At 44.5% G+C, this 19960-nt stretch overlaps 1 long non-coding RNA gene across 1 annotated transcript in view; it reads left to right on the top strand.

The window, feature by feature from the left end:
- Positions 1-19640, top strand: part of LOC311190193 — a 49430-nt gene extending 29790 nt beyond the window's left edge. The window contains exons 2-3 of the long non-coding RNA XR_014617193.1: positions 13863-13937; positions 19503-19640. This is a non-coding gene — a long non-coding RNA (uncharacterized lncRNA). The remainder of the gene's footprint in view (positions 1-13862; positions 13938-19502) is intronic.
- The last annotated feature ends 320 nt before the right edge of the window (positions 19641-19960 follow it).

Here is a 19960-nt window from a genome sequence, read left to right as displayed (position 1 = left end):
AGCTCTCCGCTGCGTGAGGTTGAGTTCTGTAAAGCCAGGATTGCGGCGCTGTAAAGCGGAGCAACTTTGGGTCGGTGCGGTACCTAAGTAATCCCAAGAGCACTTTGCAAAGCGGCAAAGTACATGTGAATACAGCGGGTGCGTAGGCAGGAGGTAACGAGGAGTGAAGGAGAAGAACGGTTTCACTGGGGAGGAGGTGGAGTAAAGTGGGAGTGGGGCTCCCAGCCCCAATGCTGAGCCTGTGCAGCACTCTCAACCTCTGGCATGGCTGGCCAGGAGTGCAGGGCGAGGTGCTGAGGTGGATGTCAGTGCAGGCAGGATGGAGGTGGGGGGGTGGGGGGCTGCCAGCGAGGCAGGCGTGTGTTTGACAGTGCAAACCTGATTTTGTGCTTGGGCTCTGGGTATTTTATTTCCCGTCGTGTCTCTGCCGTACCCAGTTCGCAAGACATGACTGGCAGCTTTGCCTTGTAATTTATTTGATCATGGTAATTTTTTTGACAGGCATCCTTGTGATTTTTTAATATATCAAATAGAGTTTAATAATAGCCTGCTATTAAGTCCTTTTATTTCTCCCTTGGGATTTACTTATGACTGTTGCCTCTCTTACCCATTTGAAGCTCTGAATCTATTTTCCAACTGTGAAGAACTTAGCAGCGTGAGTGCATGCATAATATGTAAAAACATGCAACAGAATTGTTGTTATGCTTGGGAATTAATAAATGTCAGCATTGAGGGTAATGGAAGGAGAAACCAGGCTTGCTTCATTTCCAGGGGTATTCCTATCAAATTCAGTGGGACAGGCTGTCAGCAGGATGCTCTCAGAAGGAATTTTTTTTTTTTTTATTATTGTAATTTTATTTTGACTCCTCTTTTGAAGATGAATTTTGTCATCAGCTTCAGGACCAAGTGACCTCTGAAGACAAGAACCTCAGTGAGAGCAAAATTGAACAAACTAAAGTAAATTCTGCAGTCTAGCTAATAGCATTGAAGTAGCAAAGACAATAAAAGGAAAGAGGCTATGTGCATTTAATCAAAGTAGGGTAAGCACATTTAAATGGCATCTAATGGTAGACAATTATGTTCCCTAATGGGGGTAGCCAAAATTCTCTTGTTTTCCTTGTTCCCCTGAGACTGTTGGCTCTGTATCTTTCACTACCTGTTTTCTATCTGCACAGATGCCAGGCCCACCTGATTTTTCTGCTTTTTGCCTTCACTGGGGTTTTCCAAGAAACTCAAAGAAGTACTTGCTTTCTATTCACTCCCTACGTATGCAATGTTGAAATGGGGCTAGCGCAAAGCCTGCTGTGACCAGTCAGGACTCAAGGGCACCAAGGGTGACTCGGACCTTCCCTTGCCTCTTCTCATCTGCTTGCTACCGCTTTGGTTATTAATCCCAATGTGATCATTCAGATTTCCCTTCCTTCTCCTCTCCAACTCAGATTTTTCTATGTGTTCCTGCCAGAAAAGAAACCTGTCAGAAACAGCACGGGCTACATTTTGCTGAATTTCAGAGTCATTAAGAGTTCACAGGCAAATACTGGCTTATGCTAAGCCCTGATAGTGTTTGCAGCAGCGCGAGGGTAACGTAGCACTCTGTTAAACTGTGCATGCCGGCAGCAGACCCAGATTTGCAGCTGTGGTATATAATTCTTGGAGAAAGATATTAGTGCAGTGATAGGAGATAGTAGGAGCTGCACTGATTTAACCCTCTTGCTTGTGTGTCGGGTGGATAAGGAAGATACCCAAGTGCACCCACTTACATCAACGGTGAAGGTCATATAGTATTTAAATTGCTTTGCTAAAGAAGAACTGACAGTGGTTTGCAGAGCAATGACTCCTCTCTTTGTAGAGACCTGAGACATGGGGAAGTCCTCAGGTTCCAAACCCAAGTCCAGTTGATTCAGAAGCAGATAACGTTGTAGTTTGATTCTATCACTTGAACATACATGAACTGAACAGATTTCCTGATTTTAATATTTATTTTTATTAAATGGGGAATATTTTCCAGGATATTAGGCAGCCAAGGATCATTCCTTTGTCTGCAATGTGAAATTCCTTTAGTCGTTTTACATTTTATCTTTTGTCTCTCCTTTTCCTCCTCCTTTGCAATGGCATTTGTTGTGACCGTTGGGAGGAAACGGTGTTCTGCTTACTAATATTTTGGTTCCTCTTACGTAGTTAGAGGACTTTGGGGGAAGACTGTTGAGATCACACACCGCAGCTGCATGGTGGTGATGGCTCCAGAGATCGACTCGCAGCAGAGGAGACAACTTTTTACATTGCATCAAGACAGGCAAAAATCCTGCAAGGAAAAGGATCACATTGAGAGCTAATATTTCTGCTATGTAACCCAAACTTTAAAGAAGTTAATTTTCATGTTAGATGGAGTAGAAGGTATGGAATAGGCACAAAAGCGTGAGCCTAATTCTGAGCACCTGAATGGGGATGGTTCAAATTTTGGTGGTGCTTGGCAAGTGACGCAGAAGTGATTTCGATGTGCACTAAGAAAGCACGTGTTTAGAGGATTCCAGAAGTCTGATGCTTTCTTTGAGTTCCAGAAATATCAGTGTACTTTAATTTCATCTTCTTATCCCTTTTGCTAAGAAACAGTGAGCCGGATAAAATGCCAATAATGTTCTAGGTCAGAAAATGTCTTACGCTTCCTTGAATTTCCTCGAAGGTGTTCTGAAACAAGCAAAACCTGCAGAAAGCTCCAAAGATATTCAAATACAGGTTAATTTTGAACTAGAAAGCTATTAAGTTTCAGAGCCCTTAGGCCATTTTTGGGGATGCTGCGCTAGCTGTAGGTATATAGCATTTTTCCAGAGCATTGGTGAAGTGATTGATGATGCAGAAGCAGGAAAGTTAGTAGAAACATGCACTTACTTTGTAACCATTAGATACAGGAAGTATCTAAGAAAAAAAGCAGTGCTACTCTAGTGAGAAGATCGGGACAGAAACTTCACTCCCCTCCTAAGCATCATGTCCTTTTCTGTTCCCCAATGCAATGAAGACAAGAGGAGGAGAGGATAAAAATAAATGGCTGGAAATCTGTGGAAGTTTCTCGTAACTTTCTGAGTACAAATAGAGTGAATGGAGGAACTGTTGTGCACCCTTTTTCTGTCCACTAGTTTATCATTGCCTCTGGATTTTTGTGTCTGAAGTGCCTGCTTGTTGCAGGAACCAGGGGACTGAATCATTACAGGCAGCCCACAGGTCTGGTGACTTCATTTCCTGGGTTATATAAAATCCAAACTTCCTAACAAATTGTCTGCAGGAAGTGTTTACCACATTGCTATAGAACAATTAAGAGTGCACAGAAACCTGACCAGGTTGAAAAAACAATTACGTGAAGCATTGACGTTAATTTATAAAGACCTTTAAACACGGCAGTGGGGTTGCCAGCCAATGAGCAACCAAGCTACCTGGGTTCCTGGGCATAAAAATATTCAGTGAGGTGTCGAGGCTGGATTTATTGTGAAAGGTGGGGAGACCTGTGTGGAAAAATGAAATTAAGGCATTATTATGTCTGGTTTGCTGAACAACATTCTCTCTTAACACATTGTCCACCTGCACAGAGCAAGAAATCCCACGTTCACATTCGTTAACATAAATCTTTAGTAAATCTGCTGAGGGCCCTAGAGTTGTAGCCTAGATTGAAATAGTCAGATTAACAATGAATTTGTTGTTTTGTGTGGGAAGATGGCTCCACTACTGCTGAAACTGACTCCTGTTATGAGCAGTGTGGAGCCTGTGAGGATGAAGGGCTGCCTGCTCTGGCATGGTTTCAATGCAGGTAATAAGGTGGGCAGAAACAAGAATCACCCATTAATCTCTCGCGGCACAGAGTTAAGAGTAAAACAGTATTTCCCCTTTTCATGTATTCCACAGGCACTTGCCATCCTCTTTTGCCCCAAAAGTGCAGCTTTTCCCTGAATCATCATTCTTTATAGTACAAAACAGCAGCAGAAAACTGTTGACAGCTACAGTAAATATACCACTTTCATATTGATCATTTTCTTTTCTAAAGACCCCAACCAAAATGAACAACTTCTTATGGAGCTGTGATTGAAGTCATGCTTGTAAGTCTTGACTCTCCAGACAAGTTCTGTTAGTTACTTTCATGGTTTCCAAATTTTCATCAGGGCAGCAGGCTCCTGTTTGTTTAATATTGCAATTTATACTTGTTTGTAGATAGAACTTTGGCCTCGAGTTTGCAAAGAGAAGATAGATACAGCTGCTGTGGTGTGATGCCCAGCTCGGCCTACATGCAGAAGGTGAAACGGGAGAGAAATTGGGTAAAGTGCACCTTCACATTCCACTGGAAGTGTAGAAAGCAGAAAATAAATCAGCAAGCCAACTAAATGAACTGGTATTCAGCTGTTTCAGCATAGCTTTAACTGAGATCTGAAACGGATATTGCTTTGACTGCTGTTTTATAGGCAGCAATGGAAAATTGTTCTCTGAGTCATGACTACCTCAGGGGTTCCTGTTTGACAGTGGAGGATGCCCACTTCTGGGGAATTCCCAGTGCTGTATTTTATCCTTAGATTCTTCAGTCAGAGTCCTCTGTGGTGCACAGGACTTGCAGAGCCACTTTGAGGACTGGTGTTACTGTCAAAGGATTAAATTTCCCAAATGAGCCACTTAGGTGGTGCACCACCTCTTGGTCCTCGAGTTTGCTGTTGGGGAAATTCCGTGTTAGGACCTTTTGTCAGACGATTAATTGTTTGATGTTTGCTATTGTGCTTTTAGTTGATAACGATCAGATCTCTTGCTATGAAATTGTAGTTTGTTTAAGTCTTCTAAGCACTCCTCGCATCTGTTAAGTATCTGGGTAGTTTCTTGCCTAACTTCAGTGATGTGTTTGGCTATTGAAGGGTCTCTGATACCTTGCCTTTGTAGAAACTTGTAATACTGCAGTTGTGGTGTATCCCAGTTTTGTATAGGTGGGTACTGGTAGAGAAGAGGGTGCTGCAGAGGTGGCTGCTGCAAGAAGCAGCCAGAAGCTTCATTGCTGTTGCAAAGTATTGAGACCTGTGGCCAGTAGCACTTGTTATGGCTGTTAAATACCATGCTACGCTTAACTCCTAAATAAAAATAGTATGATTTTCAGAGGAGGCGAGCAAATGCAATTGAAAGAGAAGGCAATAAATACCTAAGTAACCAAGCTACATACTCTTAAGTGACTAACTATATTGAGTATCTGAATCTGGATCTCAGGAAAGAGTAAGGATTATTAGTCTGCTGTAACTGTCACTATTTAAACTTGAACGTGCTTGAATATAGGTGCCTAAAGTATCACAACTGAATCTGGAGAGAGTTTGACATTTAGAAAACGCTGAGCTCTTACCTTCTGCAACTTTATCGTAGCCAGAGTGTCTCAGAGGGGGCATCTAAAATTCCCAAATAGTTTGAAACTTTTGGCCTTAGAATTTCAGCTGTGCATTATTGGGATGCAGCTGCTTGGAGCACAGGCTGGAAAGACAAGAGATATCTTCTTCAAGGAATTTGTTGACAGAATTCATGTTGGTATCTAAATCAACATACTCAGAATTTTTGCTGAAATTTGTAAAGAGAGCATGCTCTTAACATATGTTTCATGTTAGAGAATGAAACAGCTTTTTCTTTCAGTCTGACTCAGCCTTATTTACATTGCAGGCTTTGTGCATGAGGACATACATGTAGACCGAGCTTTTGATGTAACAGTAAAAATTATATGCATTTGAGGCATCATTTCTTACATGAATCAACCTTTTGTGCTATTAAACTACTTCTGTAGAATTTTTAAAGAGTGTTTGAGCCCTGTGAGATTTCATTCTCTGTTTCCCAAGCCTGCCTGTTTTCATTTTAAAACAAAACAACTTCCCTACCCCCCTCACCCCCCCATCAATCCTGAAGAAAGAACTGTCAGCTTTAGAAATGCTGTAAACATGGGGACAGTAAATGGCATTTTTGTTATAATCATGTCTATGGGAAGGAAGATCTAAATGAAGAGGTGATAATCAGAAGCAGCTGGAAAATATGTCTGTAAAGAAATTAATGGAAAATAGAGCACTTACACTTCTCTTATTAAAATAACAAAAGAAAAAAAATCTTCAGTGTCTGTGTAGGAATATAATGGAAGCAAAGCTGATTGCTTAGAGTATGGTAATAATCTCAGGAAGTGTTTTCAGCTCTGGTTGCTCTGCTGCATGGCTTTTGAGCCATCTTGCCAGAGCATGGGTGAGACATTACCATCATTACAGCGAATCTAGAAAAGGTGGATGGGGTTCTTTTGTCGTGCTGGGCTTCATGTGCCCAGGGAGCTGGGCAGTCCTTAGGTCTCTGTAAATCTGTAGTAAGAGTGGGGACTGATTCGGCTTTCAGTTTGTAGGAAGTCTTTCACTGACCTGCTCTGACGGATCCCTCACAGTGGTTTCTCCAATGTGTTATTCTGGCCTTGCCTTTCCTCTCCTGCAAAGGCTGGAGCACTGACGCAGGTCAAGCTCCACTCTCACATTGCTCAGGCATCCCCTAGAAACTGGGAGAGGATTTCTGCACGTAGCTTGAGTAGTTCTGTGTTTGCTACATGGTGCTTCACATGGACTATACAGGGTCTGTGGGGTGTGAAGTGAATCACTGCCTACCTGTTTGCATGTGTGTGCATCTTTAATTTGCAGGTAGTTCCTGGAAGTACATCTTGCTATGAGGTCCCTGGTTACTCTACAGCTTTCTTAAAAGTGACTGCTGCTAGGGCTGCTGCTGGCTCTTGGGAAGTGAGGGGTTCTGGCTAAAATGTAGGGGTGTGGGGTGGATAAGCAGCAATGGTGTGTGGGGCAGTGAATGCCAACAGTATTCTGCAAGTATGGAGTCCATCTTTGTTTTCTTTACTCAGCTGCAGAAGTCACAGCCATCAGCATCAACAGAATAGTTCCTATAGCATAAAGGCCATCATTTTTTGGCAGCTCTGTAGCAGAGTGGTGCTCTCATTATCTGTGCCTCAGGGAGTAGTGGAAAGGTCCCATCTGGCTCTGAACATCTACTGAATCAGCAGGGCACTGCATCTCTGTGCTGCTGGGAAGGAAATCTGGCCTCCAGGTAGTACGCTGTAAAATGCATGCAGGTTCTCCTTTTATTCCCTTTTAGTGGCCCAGACTGAACACTATTTTGACCCAATCAGACCCGATTAATCTGATTCTACTTGTACCTGCCAAACCCATCTTAATTGCGAAATAATTTGCTTAGTAAATTACTGCTGAATCTATGTCTTCCTCATGCTATGAGACAGCACAACTCTTCCTGTCCTTTGAAGATTCCAGATAGATTTGGGCTTCAGCAAGAGCAAAACTGCCCTTTGCTTCAGGAGGTTTTTGTGGAGATACACTGGACAGCCTGTGTTACAGCTCTCTGTTCTATAGCTACTAATGTAAATGCTGTGTGCTTCAGCTTGTGCCTCTCTCGGCATGTTTTACCAAAATTAAGCTGGTATAAAGACATAAAAATATGGGCAAAATGTAGCAGAGCAGAATAATTTTCCATGTACACCAAAATTATTTAATCCAAAAAAAATCAAGTAAACTCTTATTGCTGAGTCTGAAAACAAGGGCACAAACAGAGCACAGAGTCTCCTGTTAAAAGTCTCACAAAAATGGCAAATATCAGTTTGTGCCCTGAGATACTCATCCCTTTTTAGCTGACTTGTGCAAACTAGCAAGTGTGACATGGTTCTTGTAGGTCTGGTGTTGTGTGCCAACCTGTCTACACAGCCTGTTCACCTCTTTGGTGTCACAGGTTCTGAAGGCATCAGGGCTTCTTTGTTCTGGCTTTGTGAGTGTGTGACATAAAAGAACTCACCCGTTTCTGGTTTATATTGCTGTGGAATTAGTGTGAAACTCGGGGACAGATATGCCTGGATGCTAGAGGGACCAGCCCCAGGTAAATCCCTCAGTGGGTTCTCTAGGGTACCCAGCTAGCCCCTCAGTGCTTTTGGAAAGAATCAGACCTGCTTTTGACAGCATATTTTGTGTGTGATGATGATGTTGTAGATAATCAAAAGACAAACAGTTTGGGTTTACCAATACTGCTCAACTTTGCAAAAATAACACAGTTAAAATTGGTGTTGGATGAGATTAAGTAAAGCGTTTAAAATGGAGATAGCCTTTTCTGAGGATAGTCTGATTTCCGAAGTGAAAATAACTGTGGGCAGATGCTGGGAGGTGCAGAGAAGCAGGCAGTGAAGGGCATACCAGCAGAAAAGCTGTCTCTGTTTACCAAGGACTCATCCCCTGGAAACAGGCACTGGCCTCCCAAGGTCTGCAGCTCGCTGGCATTTGCAGAGCGGTGACCACCTGTGAGAGGAACATTGCAGGATTCCCCTCCGCGGCGCTGTGAAGCTGTCATTTTTTTATCAGTTTCACTGCTGCTTCCTGTTTATGGGAAATCTGTGGTGGGAATGGGATTGTTTGGGGTCACAGTTCAAATAAAGTCGAAGGAAAAGTCCTGAGAGCCAGGACCTTGGCTATTTTGGCTGCTTCAACAATCTAGTCCTGTCGCTGTAAATCAGCTTTTCCGCCTTCCCTCTGGTGCTTTCTTCTGCCAGGAGCTGGATTTCTTTCCCATCAAACAGTGGAAGGCTTGATAGGGACAGATCCTGAATGTTATGCTCCCTACCTTGTTGAATTTTTCTGGTCAGTGAGTCACAGCCAAGGTAGGCATTTTTACTTTGGTGGTTTCAGTTGTGGAGGCTCAGCAGCCTGGTTAGTTCCTGCAGGAGGACTCAGCTGGCCTGGGGTCTTTCTTCAGTGCTTTCCCACATGCCTCTTGTCCTTACCTGTAGAGCTTGCTGTGTCCTCCTGTCTCCATCTGCTAGTGCAGACCTTCATTTTGCTCACAGAAGGCTTCATCTTCCTTTGACCCTTGCTTGAGTTTTGGTCCTGTCGAGCTGTTTCATGTCATTAACAATATGAATGAGTTCCTGCTCTTGGTGGTCTGTCCCTTTAGTGTTGGGTGACAGAAATCTCTCTCCTCTTTCCAGTTACAGCTTTAGAGGGTGAGGAATCACTGACCAAAACACTCGTTATGAAGAGAAAATTAGGTCATCTGCTGAAGGGTTGCGCCTGCCACTGAAGAATGCCATGTGGCTAGCAGAGATTTTTTCTTCATCCCACATGTCCATGTCTCTTCCCTGTTTGTATTTGAGGCACAGAAACCAGGAATGGCATTAAGGGATAAAATATCCCCCTCATTATCATTAAGAGTGTTGCTTCATGGCCTCTTCTATAAATCAGTAACAGAGGGTAATGGAGCAGAAGGATCTCTCTGAGATCTTAATTAATCCAAGCAGTGATATGTGTCTGTGATGTGAGTTAGGATTAGAAATTAGCTCTAAAACCAAAACAGCCTATGCAAAATTGATGTTCGCTGGCCTATAAAACAATTCAGTGAATGAGTTCCCATTTGTAATGTGGCATTCCTTGAAATAATTGGCCAACACAGTCTTCATCAGAGGAGGTAGTAAAGGCTGAATGAATAATTTTCTCACTTAGAGTGAATTTATGTTGGTGTGGAGAGGCTGACCAGTCTGTTCTTTCACTGAGGCAGAACCAGCAAATTACCCCGGCCTTATAAAGAGATGCTCTTTTTACTTTCTGAACTACACCTTGAATGAAGAGGCCTGTGATCAGTATGGGAAGTTCAGTCAAGCTCCAAAGGAGGGGAGGCATCCAGGAAAAAAGAGCGTCTGTGTGGGCATCAGAGAAGAGAGAATAGGGGGGTTGGAGGAGTGACAGGCCTCCATATCAGAAAGTGAACTTCTTCCCTATGCACGCCTGCAGGAGTGGGTGTAGAGGGGAGGCTGACTGCCTGACTTGCTCCTGGAAATCTTCCATGTTTTCAGCAGAGTGAAAAGAACGTTATTTTTATTAGTATTAAAAAGTGCTTCTGCACTTGCAGCGTCGGCAAGCGCGTATTACAGTGCTGCTCAGTGGAAGGTTAGCTGAAAGTCAGAGGATAGATATGTTTAGTCTGATGCCTTGGGAGGCCTCGATCTGCATTTCACCTGTGTGATCTCAAAACTGAGTACAAGGGATTAGGAGGTTCCTGTGGTTGGTAATGGGATATGGGAGGCCTTCATGCGGGGCAGGGGGGGGCTCTTTGGTGAGCTGTGGAAGGGGAAAGTGAAGGCCGTGAGGATTACAAGGAAGGAAGGAGGCAAAAAAAAAAGCATGTGAGAGGACAAAGAACAGTCCTGGGGAAAGGAGGATAATTAATGAGCATTTCCAAAGGCTCAAAGTATATGGAGTGTTCCTCCTGGGGCCAAGGCATTAGCCTGCTCTGAAAGGGGGTGGGGAAGAAGAACAGGGACTGAAGGATAATGATGGTGACAGAAAGGGGGTGGCTCCTGTGTAAGCCTATTGTGAGTAATGGGGGCACTGAAGGCAAGGGTGGTTGCCAGGAAGCTGACAGAAAGATGCTGTGGATGGGCACCAGTGCTGTGGTACACTTGCTCTGTCCATCTTAAATATTCCCCTGCTAGTCCTCCCTTGCTCATTTTGATGGTAGAGGCAAGTTTGATGAGTCTGATATGGTCTGAGCAACAGGTCTGATGTATTGTTCTGCTCTCACTTTGGGAGTCAAGGGCAGGGCTGCCCAACAGGTACACCTGGACAGCTCTGAACACCTGGTCTGCATCCCTAGTTATACCTCCTCCCATTTCATCCCCTTCCTTCCTCCGCCCCTGTACTTCCCGCTTAGCATCTGGTTCATGAAAGGGGGGACTAAGCAATTTGCTTAGATGCTTTCCTGAGCCCTCAGCTTTGCAGGGCTGGAGTGTCTGGAGGCAGTTATTCTGGTCATGGATTTCTTATTTTTATAGTTAGCTTAGGGAGAGGTGGCTTTCTGACAGATGCTCTGTGTACCCCTCTCATCAGTGTTACCATCCCTGGCAGTACCAGCAGAAGCAGTGTGTTGCTGACCAGTGTTTTCCTTGCCAGCAACGCTGAGGCAGAAGGGTATTCCCGGCATCCCTGTGTGCTGCTGCAAATAATCTTTGTCACCAGCAATCAAGGATTGGATATGATTTTAAAGAATTATATTGGCATCTGTTACAGAAGAACTTAACCCTTCCAAATCAAGTCCGTATGTGGTGCAAAATCTGATTTTAAGTCCTACAGCTCATAAAATACAGAGGTCAAAAAATGTCTTCTGCATCAGAGGAGAAGATAAAGGAGAGGCATGATCACGTCTCTGGTAGTAGCACTGTGTTACCTGGGGGGACAAGGAGAAATCACAAATACCCAGCAGGGAGCTTGTTCACTTCCCACGGGAACTTCCTTATCTGGCAGGTTAGGTCCACCCTCATTCACTCTTCACACCCTCACCCCTTATATCTATTTCAGGTGTCAGAAACCCAGCCCTTCTAGGAAATACAATGGTTGCCTCAAAAGCATGGGATGGTGCTCTCCACACCATCCTCTCTTTTTAGCTCATTAGGGAGTCCTCACTCCCTAATTAGGTCTCCCAAGAACCAGCTAGACAGGAGTTATGTCTGCAGTGAATGTATTAGGTTAATTGAATGTGTCGTTTATACTGCTTGAGAATAAATGATTTGTGTTCTTTGGGTAATTTATGAATTTGTCTAATTCCTCACATAATCCTCACCAAAAAAAAAAAAAAAAAGAAAAGAAACACACAAGAGACTAGTCAAGGGCACCGTTTCTCAGCAGGAATAAAAAATATGTAAGATTTTTAGACCAAGCTATTTTGGAGACATGACATATCCAAAGAGTATTTAGGAACACTTTTGAAAATGGAATCCAGTGCTTTTTTTTTTGGTTGGTTTTTTTTGGTTTTTTTTTTTTTGGATTTTTTAAATTATGATTCCTTTCAGATCTTTTCCTAGATTTTTTCCTCCAATCTGGTCAGTTGCATTATCAAAACTCAGGGGGATGAGTTAAACCATGGGAAGGATTAGCTCCAGCTTTATTCAGAAATAACTCTTCCTCAATGATGTCAGTGTCCAAAAAGAGTAAAAATGAGAGGACTCTTTGGGGACCTGTGCCCATTGCCAGCCTGGTTAATTACTATTAAGTAATTACTAACACTTTGATACTGGCTATAACTGAATTTTATGAGCACAACAGAGCTCATAAAGAGCTGAAAGAAGCAGCAAAGTTTGCTAGAACAGAGTAGGGCAGTAGAGTCCTACACCTCCTCTGTACATGTGTTCCAGGCTCAGGGTATGGGACAGACTGGTGTCCCTGATGTCCTTCTATTGAAGAAATGTGTCACCTAGAGCAGGTGCATGAAGAACAGATGGTTTGATGCCTACCACAATATATCTATCTCTCTCTTTAAAGTTTAGAAGTGAGTCCTGGCCTGACTCTGCCAGTGATGTGGCGAGTGACATGAAGGAAGGTGTGTGGAGATGTCCCTTGTGAGCTCTGTGCCATTATACCCAGTAGCTGCTTTGGAAGAATGTGGGGAGGATGGACAAGCTGTGTGAGATTTGTGTTATTACAGCAAAGGGTAGGCATTCTGCCCCCTGTGCCCTTCCATCTTCCCGCCCCAAGCTCCTGAAGCATATTTCTGGTGTGCACATCATTCCTGCGTCATAGCTGTCCTCTTCCCTTATTATTTTTCTACCCTAATTCATCTTGTTCCGCAGTGTCAGGCAGGCCTAGAAGTAAAATAAAGCAATGGTTTATTAATCAAAGCACATAAAGTAAAGCAATGCTTTATTAATCAAAGCCCAAGACAAAGGTACTAGCATTTGGAGGGCTGATGACTATAAGTGCAGCAAACTGTATGTGGTTACAGCCCTTATTTAAAGCGAGGTGCTTCCCTGGCTGTCTCAGTACATCTCACTCAAAGTCCATGTACCACATACTTACTTGAGGTGAATGACCTGATCTCTTCCCACATCAGATAAATTCTTCAAGTTCTGGGGGAATTCAATTTCCCTCATAATATTTCTGGTCTTACTTTTAATGAGAATAACAGGCCAGTAGCAAAGCACTTTGCCAAGACCTGCTGCTTGTTTCCTATGGTTAGTCCCTGGGTCCTCCTCTCCCCAGCATGAAGGAGGCTTTTAGGAGAGAGCACTGGTAGCTCCATGTTGTCCTCCTGCATGCACCTGCATGCACATGTATTGTCTCTTGTGCACTTCTGGGGCCAGGTGGCTTTGTTTCTACATGCTGTGTGTAGGGTCAGAGGACGGGATGGACAGGGAGGCTTCCATGAGAGACATGACTGTAGCAGTGGTGGTGGCTGCACACTGATGGTGAGTAAACTCTCCATGGAAGGAGCAGTCTTGTCTTTCTCACACCTGACTCATCCCACAGCCATAGCAAACTTACCTTCCTTACCCTGTTCTAGCGAGCATGTAACCACCGTTCCCTACCCTCCCTCCTGGAAGGGCTGAACAGTTGGGTGAGACAAAGACTGATCATTTCGCTGTCTCAGGTGGCCACCATGAGCAGGGCTGGGACCCATTCACTTGTGTTGCCTCCTGCTGCCAAGCCCCATAGTCCTGTAGGCTGCCACCCAGGAGAAGCTGTGCAGAGATGTATGCAGCATGAGTGGAAAAGGAAGGATGTGGTGGAGGAAGAGCATGCAACAGGTGTCTTTTTTTAGAAGTGGAGGAACAGTTTAGTTCCATGTGTTGTGAACAGAGGTGAGCTCAGTAGTATGGCCTCCCATGACCATCAGTAGTAGCGTGCTGGAATCTGGCTAGAAACTGTTCTCAGAAGAGCCTGGTAGAAACCCAGGGTTGCTCAACACAAGCCAAAGCTCCAAGTATTGTTTCAGTAGCTGCTTGGTATAGGAAAAGGAAAGCTGACTTTCGTAAATACTATTTTAACCTATCTGTGTCTCTTTAACAGAGACTGAAGTATCTAAGGAGGAAGATGTAAAGCCTCTTGAGAACCTGAAGTTTAATAAATTACCAGGACTAAAAGGTACCAGTATACATCTAAGGCTTTTGGAATAAATAGGGTGGAATCACAAAAATAATGAATTGTAGGCTTCACCCCAGTAATGGTGAAGTCCAAATGAATCTCGGCATGCTTCTTCAGGTGGAGGATGATATCCCAAGTGTGTGATGAACAGAGTTGTTGGTTTCTTTAAAGGAATAGACAGCTTTTTGAATAACTTCTGCATTTTAGCAAGTTATGACTAGCTGTTTGTGGTGAGAGGAAGTTGTTGTAGTGCGTGTTATGGACTGCTTGCTGAGGCACTTCAAAGCATAATTAGGCAGAGGAAAAGCCAGTGTAGGGTCCTGGAGAACAAGTTTCTGGCTAGATGCCTCAGTGTTTTAAGGTCTCTTTGGTGTAGCCCTTTGTAAGAAACTTTGAAAGCAAATACAGAAGCACTAGGCAAGGAGCATTTATCCTGAACTGATGAGGTAAGATTTGGAATGTAGGTATCCGCTATGCCAAACAAGGGGAGTGTTCCAAAGCCACAGAATAAACAATTAAAGACTGGTGGCAACTCAGAGCAGAGCAAAGTTAAGAGGGGACTCGTAGTTGGGAGAAGTTGGCACTTGAACCAAAAGCATTGTAGGGATTTGAAGGTTTTAGAGGAAGGAGTGGAAAGTAAATTGGGAACTGGCCTGAGGCCCTATGAAATCAGTGGGAAGGCTTCCCATGGACTTCAGGTCAAAACGTAAGTGTAGAGGATGAAGAACACCTGAAAGGTTGCAAATACCAGTGCAGATGGGGAGAGGGGGAGGAGGATGAAGGGCACTGAAGGTATAGGAAGATTTAATGTTAGCTGAAAACCCCACAGAGGTCCAGAGATTCGCATGAATTCTCCTGGGCTTCCTCCTTCCCAACACTCGGGGCTTCTTGTTGCTAACCTGGTGGAGGTGCTTGGGGAAACCACAATAACCACTGGAGTTGCTAGGATAGACAGTTATATTACAGAAGGGATTAAAATTCAACTGGAAAGTATAAACCTAGATGGCATAGAACAGAGGGCAGGCTGGAATATCATGAAAGGTTGCTTTCTCCTTCAGTGGCAGCGATTGGAAAAGATGTGATAAAACCAGTCACAGGAGGAGGCAGGATCAGCGTATGAGGTTTTAAAGAAGAAAGGTTACAGGAGACAGGCCCGAGGCTTTCTGAACTGTGAAGGAGATGAGTATCTAAAAATATTAAAAAAAGACCCCAAACCTGTGCAGGGAATAGTGAAATGTGTTCATTTCCTCCTGATTTTCCTGTTGAATGAAGGGGGGGGGGGGAAACATGAAAAGATGTGACACATTCCATTCTGTGAAGGTAGTACCTAGTAAATGTCGAGCTCATCAAAGGATATGCTTCCTTTCTAAACACCTCATCGGCTGCTGCGGCCTGCAGCCGCAAGAGGTGGAGTCACGTGAAGTAAGTGCTGTGGCTCTTTGTTGAAAGACTGGCAGTTTTGTGGCAGCATGCAACGTTTTTATCATAGCACCTGAAGAGGTGAGTGGTGGTGCTGCTTGCGAGCAGGTAGGGGGAGGTGGTAGCTCCTGTACATCCACATACAGCCTCGCACAATTAGCTGGCTACTTACCTCTTCCCGTTTGTCACTCGTGGTCACACACGCATCGTTTCTCCCCTGCTTTTAGAGCTAGCCAGGCAGCGCTGGCACGGCAGCCCCAGCGGGCCGCTCATCTAATCTGCTCTGGCAGTTCCTCTTCTATGTAGGCCATTGCAGAGCAAATTAAATTTTTGGTGTCTTCATCCTCTTTGGCAAACGGTTCCTTTCTCTGGTGCTGCATTAGTTTATATTAGCACACACCACACCCCACACCCCCCCCTCTTTTAACTGTACGGATCTGTCCCTCGGCTATGGCCTTGCGGTGAGTCCGGTAGCTGTTTTCTTGCAAACAGCATGTGTATTTTCAAGGCCTAGACTTGCTGTTCTGGTGGTTTTTTTTTTTAAAAAAGAAAAAAAAAAAAAAGAAATAAAAAGTATCATATTCCTCTCACGCCCTTGACATGAAAATAACAATGTGAACAATAGGAGCTGGCCGGAGCCAGCCTGACGCTGGAGCGCACCGCGTGGAAGGAGGTTGAAGAGGAAAAAAAAAAAAAACAACCCCCAAAAAAAAAGCCACACGCCGTGGAGGGAGGATGTTCAGCAGACTATTTGCATCAGAGTTTGAGAACCCACACAATAAAAATGAAAGTGCAGAGCGCGGGCCAGCTGTCGGTGATAAGATCGCTTTGTTGGAAAGGGGAGAAACATACTGTGTCCACGAGAGCTGGGCAGGCAGCAAAAGGACGAAGCAAATGAGGAGGTTGCATATGTGGCCCTTCTCCTTTGGGCACTGACGTATCAAGCAATTTTGATTGATTTTTGTATGTCACGGTATGCCACAGCCAACCTGGGAGAGTTACAGCAGATGGTATAGCGTGCAGGGAAATTTTGCGGAGTGTGGATACGGGGAGGGGGGAGCTAAAATTAATCATTTTTAACAACTAAATGCAACTTTGTGCAGTTCCCCAGCAGCAGTAGGGCCGTAACTGATGTGATGGCTTTATTGCAGCTGTTTGTGGGTGCGTTTGGCCTCGAACGGGGAGGAAAGAAAGCTCCGCTGTGGCTCGAACAGAGCTCTCGTTTGTTCTCTGCGCAGCTCAGGGATTTGATTCCTCGCATCTGTGGCAAATCATCTTATTTACCACCTCCAGTGACCAATTCAGATGTCTACAGAAATGGCAGTTTCAAAAATTCACAGATGCTATTAGAGATAATGGTCTAGTTGGATTTTTTTATTATGTATTTTAGATAGGTTGTGATAAGACTGCAGTGTTGGATTCAAATTCTCTCACCCAATTTTTAACTCCTATTTCTTTCAATGAAAATTATTAAAAAATATTTTTTAAAAGAACCCTGCATGGTTTCCTCAAGTATTACATAAAGTTGTAGGGCTAAGCTCTGCATTAATTCTGGTCTGAGTTCCTAGGTGATCACCACATCGAAATAAACAAGCATGTGCCATCATTTTATGATTTTGATTTTAGCCAAGTGTATCAACAGTGTCCCTTTACTAAAACATGGGCACTGGTTCCTTAGTCTGTATCTGTCTTGATCTCATCTTCAATGACTTGTGGTTATTATTTTTGGAAGAAGGGGCAGGTGTCTTGGGCTGACTAGAGGAATTTAGTGAGATCATGTAGGGAGAAAGTCAGATCAGAAGGGCTAAAGCTGAACTGGAACTCAGACTGGCCAGTTCTGTAAAAGATAATAAAAAGTCCTTCTATAGGTATATTAACAGTAAGAGGAGGGTCGAGGAGAATCTCCAGCCCTTTTTGGATGCGGAGGGAACATTAGTGACAAGGGATAAGGACAAGGCTGAGGTCCTTAATTCCTTCTATACCTCAGTCTATAATAGTAGAGATGGATATTCCCTGAGTACTCATCCTCAGGAACTGGCTGACAGAGAGGGGAGGAATAACAAAATTCCCATGGTTAAAGAGGAAATGATTAGTGACCTACGCGGCCAGTTAGATACTAACAAGTCAGTGGGGCCAGATGGGATTCACCCGAGGGTGCTGAGAGAACTGACAGATGTGCTTGCCAAACCCCTTTCCATCATCTATCAGAAATACTGGCAGACTGGGGAAGTCCAACTCAACTGGAGGCTGGCAGATGTGACACCCATATATAAGAACAGCCGGGAGGAGGATCCAGGGAACTAAAGGGTCTGACCTCAGTCCCGGGGAAGATCACGGAGAGGGTCATCTTGGGAGCTATCATGCAGCACATGCATGATGGCCAGGGGATCAGGCCCAGTCAACATGGGTTTACAAAAGGTTGATCCTGTCAAACTAACCTGATCACCTTCTATGACAAGGTGACCCGCTTAACGGACGAGGGGAAGGCTGTGGATGTGATCTACCTGGACTTCAGTAAAGCCTTTGACACGGTTTCTCACAGCATTCTGACTGAGAAACTGGCTGCCACTGGCCTTGACAGGTGGACCCTCAGCTGGGTTAAAAACTGGCTGGGTGGACGAGCCCAAAGGGTGGTGGCAAATGGAATCAAATCCAGCTGGAGGCCGGTCATGAGTGGCGTCCCCCAGGGCTCAGTCCTGGGTCCAGTCTTATTCAACGTCTTTATCAATTACATCAATGAAGGGATTGAATGCTCCCTCAGTAAGTTTGCAGATGACACTAAACTAGGAGGAAGTGTTGATCTGCCTGAGGGTAGGGAGGCTCTTCAGAGGGATCTGAACAGACTGGACTGATAGGCTGAGACCAATGGGATGAAGTTTAACATGGCCAAGTGCAGAGTGCTGCACATGGGACATAACAACCCCATGCAGCGCTACAGGCTTGGGGGAGACTGGCTGGAGAGCTGTCAGGAAGAGAAGGGCCTGGGGGTGTTGATTGACAGCAGGCTGAATATGAGCCAGCAGTGTGCCTGGGCAGTCAAGAAGGCCAATGGTATCCTGGCTTGTATCAAAAACAGTGTGGCCAATAGGTCTAGGGAGGTGATTGTGCCCCTGCACTCAGCATTGGTGAGGCCACACCTCGAGTACTGTGTGCGGTTCTGGGCTCCTCACCATAAGAAGGACGTTGAGGTCCTTGAGCAAGTGCAGAGAAGGGCAACCAGGCTGGTGAAGGGACTGGAGGGCAAATCATATGAGGAACGGTTGAGGGAGCTGGGGCTGTTTAGCTTGGAGAAGTGGAGGCTGAGGGGAGACCTTATCACCACCTACAACTACCTGAAGGGAGGTTGTAGAGAGGGGTCGATGGTCTCTTCAGCCAGGTGACAGGAGATAGAACAAGGGGAAATGGCATGAAGCTGTGCCAGGGCAGGTTCAGATTGGATATTAGAAAAAAAAAAATCACTGAAAGAGTTTTTGGGATGTGGAACAGGATGCCCAGGGAGGGGATTGAGTCACCTTCCCTGGATGTGTTCAAAAAAAGGGTTGATGAGGTACTTAGGGAATGGTTGGACTTGATGATCTTCAAAGGTCTTTTCCAATCTTGTGATTCTGTGTGATTAAGGAAAATTGTCTATAGGAATTAATACTAAATTTTAATGCTGTCTTCCCAGATTCCTTGTGTACCAAAGGGGCAGATAGACATAGGTCTTCTCAGTTTCTTTTCTTCAATCAGTAATACATCTCCTAAGGAGATCCATCTTAAGAGGATGCATCTTTCGCCTTCTGCCTTTATTCTGTATGTTCATACTGAAATAATTTTATTTTCTTCATTTAATATAAAATATCTACTTGAAGAAGGCCTCCTTTGCTCACATTGATGAGAAATGAGGTCAGCTATCTAACCCATGATTGTCCAACATCTTTTGCTGCTGGCCTGGTGTTGTTGGTTTAATGCTCTGCAGATGATTTTCTGGGCCTTCTACACTACTTTTGTACTCAGCAATAAATAATGATGCCTCTGTTATGGCCAAGGAGATGTGGAGGGTTGGTTGCAGTGCCTGCTGGCCATTTCTCTCCACCCTCATGTGTGTTAGTGTTTGCATGTAACAGTGTTTTTACTTCCAGTGCTCTTACCTGTTCTGTCTTCCAGGGTTCCACCTTTCCTGTTACACATTCACAGTTTCTTGAAACCTTTAAGAAGAGTTTTTTGGATGAAGTGCCTGAATACCACGATACCAGCTTTATGTCTCCTCTGATATAAAGCATGGACAAACGCCTTTTTATGATCTTCTTGCCCTTGCCCTTGGCCCCCAGAGGAGGCCCACGAAGATGATCGGAGGGCTGGAGCACCTCTCCTATGAAGAGAGGCTGAGAGAGTTGGGGTTGTTTAACACAGAGGAGAGAAGCCTCCAGGGACACCTTACAGCAGCCTTCCACTACCTGAAGAGGCCTGAAGCAAAGCTGGAGAGGGGCTATTTACAAGGGCATAGAGTGACAGGACAAGGGGCAATGGCCTTAAGCTGAAGGGCGCGGGGGGCAGATTTAGATTAGATATTGGGAAGAAAATCTTTTCTGTGAGGCCCTGGCACAGGATGCCCAGAGAAGCTG

Source organism: Gallinula chloropus (assembly GCF_964237585.1).
Source record: "Gallinula chloropus genome assembly, chromosome: 3".
NCBI classification, from domain to species: Eukaryota; Metazoa; Chordata; class Aves; order Gruiformes; family Rallidae; genus Gallinula; species Gallinula chloropus.
Note: the sequence above shows the minus strand (reverse complement) of the source record. Positions and strands in the feature narration are given on the sequence as shown.